Source organism: Theobroma umbraticum, unplaced genomic scaffold, assembly GCF_002168275.2.
Source record: "Theobroma umbraticum cultivar Fairchild unplaced genomic scaffold, ASM216827v3 scaffold_459.0, whole genome shotgun sequence".
NCBI lineage: Eukaryota > Viridiplantae > Streptophyta > Magnoliopsida > Malvales > Malvaceae > Theobroma > Theobroma umbraticum.
In genome coordinates, this window is record NW_018397286.1 from 790,681 (window position 1) to 797,291 (window position 6,611).

Below are 6,611 nucleotides of genomic sequence, written 5' to 3' on the forward strand. Positions count from 1 at the left end.
TGCTTTTAAAGTAGGAAACAATTTCTAAATCACCCAAAATTAAATAGATGATATCTAAGTGCTCTTAAACCTCCATAAATCATAAGTTAAACTCATGAAAGAAGCAGCTGAAAATTTTCAGCGAGTGTGTTTAACAATTAAATACAAAATTCATGAAGAATGAAGCCACCAAAACTGATCATAGCTACCTAAAAATTTCTACATTGAATCTTTGTTGTTTTGGAACTCAAAAACATGATTTTATGAACCTTTTTCATACTAAATTAAGTTTGGCCAAAATATGCAATAATTTAATTTGATAAAACTAATTTTTAATAATTAAAAATTCTTCATAACACATACCTGATGTTAGGAAAAATAATTGGCACATTAGTCTCCAAAACACTTCAAAACTATTCAAATTTGACTTGGCTTTGTAAGCCTTTTAATCCATTCATTAATTCTTCACTTAAACATGATTTTAAACCTTTAAAAACATATTTTAATGAGGTAATTTCATGCTGTCCAGATTTGAATTAAAACAAAAAAATAATTTTAAATAAGGCCATCAAAACCGATATATACCAAATCAACACACAAATCAATTCTATTGATTATCACCAAGAATCAAGCTTACAAATTACATGAAAGCATCAAACAAAGACTTTGATACCACTACTGGAATTTGACCTCATGCTCAAACATGAAAATAATCAAGAAATTAAATTATAACGCATCGGATAAATAAACTAGCATTTAATAAGAGAAACAATTAAATCCTATAGGATCAATATTTGAGATTTTCATGTAATTTTTAAATTAATTATGAATATTCATATGTTTAAGAGTTACACACCTTACTCTAGATATCATAATCGAGAGTCAATTAATTCCAAAAGGCTTGTGATGAAACAAGAGACTTGAAAAAAGAATAAGACAATGTAGTCCAAATCTTTGATTGTTCACCTTTAGGATTTGTCAAATCTTTAGCCACCTTTAGTATTCCACAAATTGACCAAATAATACATTCTAAAAGGTAAGATTTTACTTGTGCTAGCAAGTTTTGCTTTTAAAACAAAAGGACCAAAAGTTCTTGTCGAATCTTATTTTTGTCAAACAAAGAAAACTGTTTTTCTTTTCTTATTTTTTATGAAATGACTAAGAAGTGGTTGGAGGCTTCGACTTTTAGTTGGCTATCATGACATACTTATATAGCCAAACTAAGTTGTAACCATGATACAACATTTGTATTTTAATTCTATTAAGTCCTTGTGAACTTAATTAATTTTCCATTTTATTTTGGTATATTCTAATTCAATTTAACTTAATTGATTATCCTTGTTTAATCACAATCATGTCATTTAATGTGTGTGACCCATTAGGCTTCTAACATGTTGATAATAGGTATAAATCCTAATCAAATATCAATTTGAGAATTGATTTATATTTATAGATCATGAACAGCATTTAGCAATACATCATGACCATCCAAATGTTTGAGAGTCAATTAAAGAAATTGACAAAGCCTTTCAGTGATAAGCCTCTCAGTGTAATATGATCCTTTCATCAAATATCCCAGATATTTCATTAACCATGGCTCAGAGTCTACTTAGGACATTCCATATTAGTTCTCATAATTCATGACTAACCTTATGAATTTGGGAGACTAACTTTTCTCATATTCATCATGCTTTGCCCAAAGACTTCATACAAGTTAATCAAGAATTGAGCACAAGTGAGATACATCTCCTCATATCACTTAGGGTGATGAATCCTCTTTTGATCACTTATTCACCTTCATATGCTTTATAGCATACCTAAAAACACCCTGTTTAGGAATCCGATCTCCTCCAAACCTGTAAAGGTAAAATCAAAGTATATCATTCCCCGTACAAGATGACTTGGTGTCTGAAGTCTATGAACTAGTTGCATGACTATCACATAGGAACATATTCTATAGACACTTGAGTGAAATACCAAATAGAGTTTTCATAACAGGTCATGTTCAGTGAACTTGTTCTTTAATAAAAACCTGCATGTTATCCTCAAGTAACCCAAATACTTCAATCTATAAGATTGATTATTACTTTTCAAGTAAGAAGTTTAATTACTAGTCTTTAAGTATTGTCGATGCCCTATCTTGACAATACAATGACTAAGAACAATTTTAGGAACATGGATTTGATGCATAGTGATCTCATAATTGTAAGAACTTTACAATTTTCTTTCAAAGCCTTTATCTTCCATGGGCTTCATCCAATTAGTACTTAATAACTCCTTATTATTGCACTAACATGAAGGAAAACTTTTAGGACATATAGTTATGCGATTAAATATGCATTAAAAGACAATATATATTCCTTGACCAATCTTATTGACTTAAGGGCATATACCAATAGTTCTCATGCAATAAATGGCAAAGAATGATGCCATAATTTGGAGTTAAACGACTTTATTTAGAAATATTGAGACTCAATTAAGCCAATTTTCTAATTCCATCAATCATAGGCCTTAAGGTATCTTACCAAGTGACACTCAAGCCAATCCCAAAATTAATGAACAATGTAAAGCAATTGCTCTAAGAAGTGGAACGGAAGCTAAAGGGGTAAGTAAAAAAGCAATTAAATATTGCAAAGAACATGTTAATGATGAAGTGGTAATTGTTGAAAAAAATTGAAGCTGAAAAGAGGTTGATGGGAAGGATGAAAATCAAGTGAAGTCCAAAGTCAATCATCTTTTAGTAACTTTTGCTTAAAAGTTTCAAAAGCAGAAACTTGATAAGTAGTTTTAGAAATTTCTTAATATCTTTAAGAAACTACATATAAATATCCTTTTTTGTTAAAGCTTTAGAACAAATGCCAAGCTATGTCAAGTTCTTGGAAGACATTCTATCGAATAAGAGAAAATTAGGTAAGTTTGAACTATTCCTTTTACAGAAGAATACAGTCCAATTTTCCAAAACAAATTGTCACCAAAACTCAAGGATCCTAGTAGTTTTACAATTCCATGCATAATTAGTAATTTGTTCTTTGTTAAAGCATTAAGTCATTTGGGTGTAAATATCAATTTGATGCCATTATCAATCTTTGGTAAACTTGGTTTGGGGGAATACAAGCCAAATTTTGTGACACTACAACTTGTTGATCATTCTTATGCTTATCTAAGAAGAATCATTAAAGATGGTCTCATCAAGGTAAATAAATTTATCTTCGTAGTTAATTTATGATTCTTGACATGGTGGAAGATAGTTAAATTCTAATCATCCTTGGAAGACCTTTCTTAGCAATAGCTAGAACTCTAATTGATGTGGAAAAATGTGAGCTTAGCTCGAGAGTTCAAGACCAACAGGTAACATTCAATATTTTTAAAGCTTTAAATTTCCAATGAAATATGACGAATGATTTTCTATGAATGTAGTAAGTAGTCTAACAAATGAGGTATTTTAGAAAATATCCCATTGACCCAAGCATGCTTAGTTACTATTTCTGATAGGGATTATGTTGAATTTCTTGAATACTCGAATTTGTTAAATGCTCAATTAAGATTTAAATCTAATCATGAATTTGAGTCTTTAAATATTTCAACTTCTTTAGTGCTAGCTTTTAAGTCCTTTATTGAAGAGCCACTTGCTTGGAACTTAAAAGCTATCAGTAAAGAACCACATATCTTGGAGCTTCACCAACATACTTGAAGTACACCTTTTTTGGAAACTCTTCTACTCTTACAAATATAATTTCTACTTTTCTTACAAAAATACAAGAAGACAAGTTTTTAAGAGTTCAAGAAAGAAATAAGATGGACCATTGCAAATGTTAAAGGAATTAGCCCTACCGAATGCATGTATAAGATCTTTCTTGTGGAGAACCACTTGGCCATCATTGAACTACAAAGAAGACTCAATTTTACCATGAAAGAAGTGGTCAAGAAAGAAACATTAAGTGGTTGGATGCTGGAATTATTTATCCAATCTTTGATAGCACACAAGTAAGTCTAGTCCAACGTGTACCAAAAAAAGGAAGAATGGCCGTGGTCTCCAATGATAACAATGAACTAATTCCTATAAGAATAGTACCTAGGTGGATAGTCTGCATGGATTATAGCAAGCTTAACAAAGCTACAAAGAAAGATCACTTTCCTCTTCCTTTCATTGATTCCATGTTGGATAAATTGGATAGTAAGGAATATTATTGCTTCTTGGATGGTTATTCTAGGTACAATCAAATTGCCATAACCCTAAATGAGCAAAAGAAGACTACCTTTACATCTCCTTATGGCACTTTTGCATTTAGAATATTGCCATTTGGATTATGTAATGCCCCTGCCACTCTTCAAAGATGCATGGTGGCCATATTTGTAGATATGTGGAGCAATATTTGGAGGTATTTATAGATCTGTTTTTGGAAATACTTTTGATGGTTGTCTCATTTGTGAGTTTACTTAAGAGATGTGAGGAAACAAATTTAGTGTTGAATTGGGAAAAATGCCATTTCATGGTCCAAGAAGGCATTGTTCTTAGACATAGAATTCCTTGTTAAGGTATTGAGGTAGATAAGACAAAAATTGAGACTATTGAAAAGCTTCCACCTCCAACAAATGTTAAAGGAATTAGAAGTTTTCTTAGTCATGTTGAGTTTTACTAGAGATTTATCAAGGATTTTCAAAAATTTCAAAACCACTTTGCAATCTATTGCAAAAAGATGTGCCATTCAAATTTGATGATGATTTTCTTGTTGCATTTGAAGAATTGAAGCAAAGATTGATTTCTACACCTATCATCATAAGTCCAGACTGGACTTTTCTTGTTAAACTAATGTGTGATGCAAGAGTCGATGCAATGGGTGTTGTTTGGGTCTAAAGAAAGAAGATATTTCATTCAATTTACTATGTTAGTGATAACGTTTTGATTTAGAGCTATTTGGACTTAATTTTGATAGTAATTTAGCTTAGTTCTTGTGGTAATGCATAGAAATTAGTAAGTTTTATTTAAATTTTTTTAGGCTAGTTAATTTAAGTGAGTCAATCTAATTTTAGTTAATTTTATGCTTAATTTGGTGTTAATGTGATTAAGATAGGTTGTTGTTGATTTATTTGTGCTTTTGTAGATGTTTAATGAAGGAAGAATTTTAATGGAAGAAGGAGAGCAATTTTGAGGTGCAGATTTTCACTGCACATGTTTTCATATTTCGACCATAACTATCTCTACATAGCATTAAATGAAATGGTTCTTAGATCATTGGAAAGATAAGAGAAACAGCTACAATTTTAATGGTTACCACTTTATCTAGTTATGCTTGGAAGGTGGTCCAAAATCTTGTCCAAATTGGAGCACTATAGTAGTCCTAGAACAATTACAATTTTTGTTAGTTAAATGGTGAAAGCCGTGGCTTTGGAGGAGGTAGGTGCCATGGCCCATGTAGTTTGATGAGAAAATCCTTATTGGAATTGACTTCTTTCTTCACCTAACTTGGCTTAACTTCAAAGTCCTATAAAAATAACCTTTTGAAGGACTTAAAAAAAAATGAAACACTAGATTAAAAGCCAAGAATCAAGCCACAAAGTCATTAAAGTTAAGAAGAATTTGAAGGATTCAAGGAGATAAGGAGATCAAGAATACAATTCTTGAGTTTTTCTATCCTTTTTTATTTTCTTATTTTCTTGGTTTTGTTTTTAATGTTTAAACTTTATTTGATAGTGATTTGTAACTTGATGGGGATTGAACTCATTGTGTAGTCCAATTTGTTTATCTTTCTTTTACTTATGTTTGATGGATTTAAGTTGTTTATTTTATTATATTCTCAATGCTTTTAATTGCTTGATCACCAATTAGATTGAATTGGAAGCTAGGTTAAATCTTGACTAAAGAGACTTAGGTAGGTCTTGAATAGAATAGCGTATGATTGAATGCACTTAGTTGATTAAGTTGTTTGATTTGCATTTAAGGTAGACATACACCTATAAACCATGCATAGCCAAGATTAGAGCATGAACTTAATGAATCTTTCTTCAATTTAATTTGCATAGACATATAGTAAATTAATTAGGAGAGGTATTTTTATGAGAAACTCAATAGAGACTTGTAAATAATTTAGAACTCTAGGTTAACAACTTAATCCATTAAACTAAATTAAGAGAGAAAGATAATATTCAAATGAAGTATTAAGCGATATCATAATCTTAGGTCTTGTAATCACTAGAAGTTAATAAAATAATTTTGCTAAATATTTTAGATTAGTTTTAGTTATTAGCTTTAATTTTAATTTTAATTTTGATAGTTTGGATAAAATTAGTGTGTTAATTTTAGTAGTTAACAGTAAGAATTAAAATAATTCTCTATGGGAATGATATTCTACTTCATCATTATATTACTTGTTAACAATACTATAACACCCGGTATTCTCGAATAGGAGTCAATAGGACCCAATTGATAAGATAAAGGGACAATTGACGAAAATCTAAGTGCCAAAGAGCAGTAATGGGTGAAAGAAATATTTTAGAATAAAATATTTTGTACGTGATAAAATAATAATTAAATAATAATATCATTATCGAGAATGAATTAGCAAATTAAAAGGTGATTTGGAAGTGAACCGGGGTAAAGTGAGACACTTTGAGACCCGAGGAGACAAGTGGAG

General features: G+C 30.3%; 1 pseudogene; it reads left to right on the plus strand.

Moving 5' to 3' along the window:
• LOC149526242 (uncharacterized) overlaps window positions 1–4,368 on the plus strand; it is a 12,558-nt pseudogene extending 8,190 nt beyond the window's left edge.
• The last annotated feature ends 2,243 nt before the right edge of the window (window positions 4,369–6,611 follow it).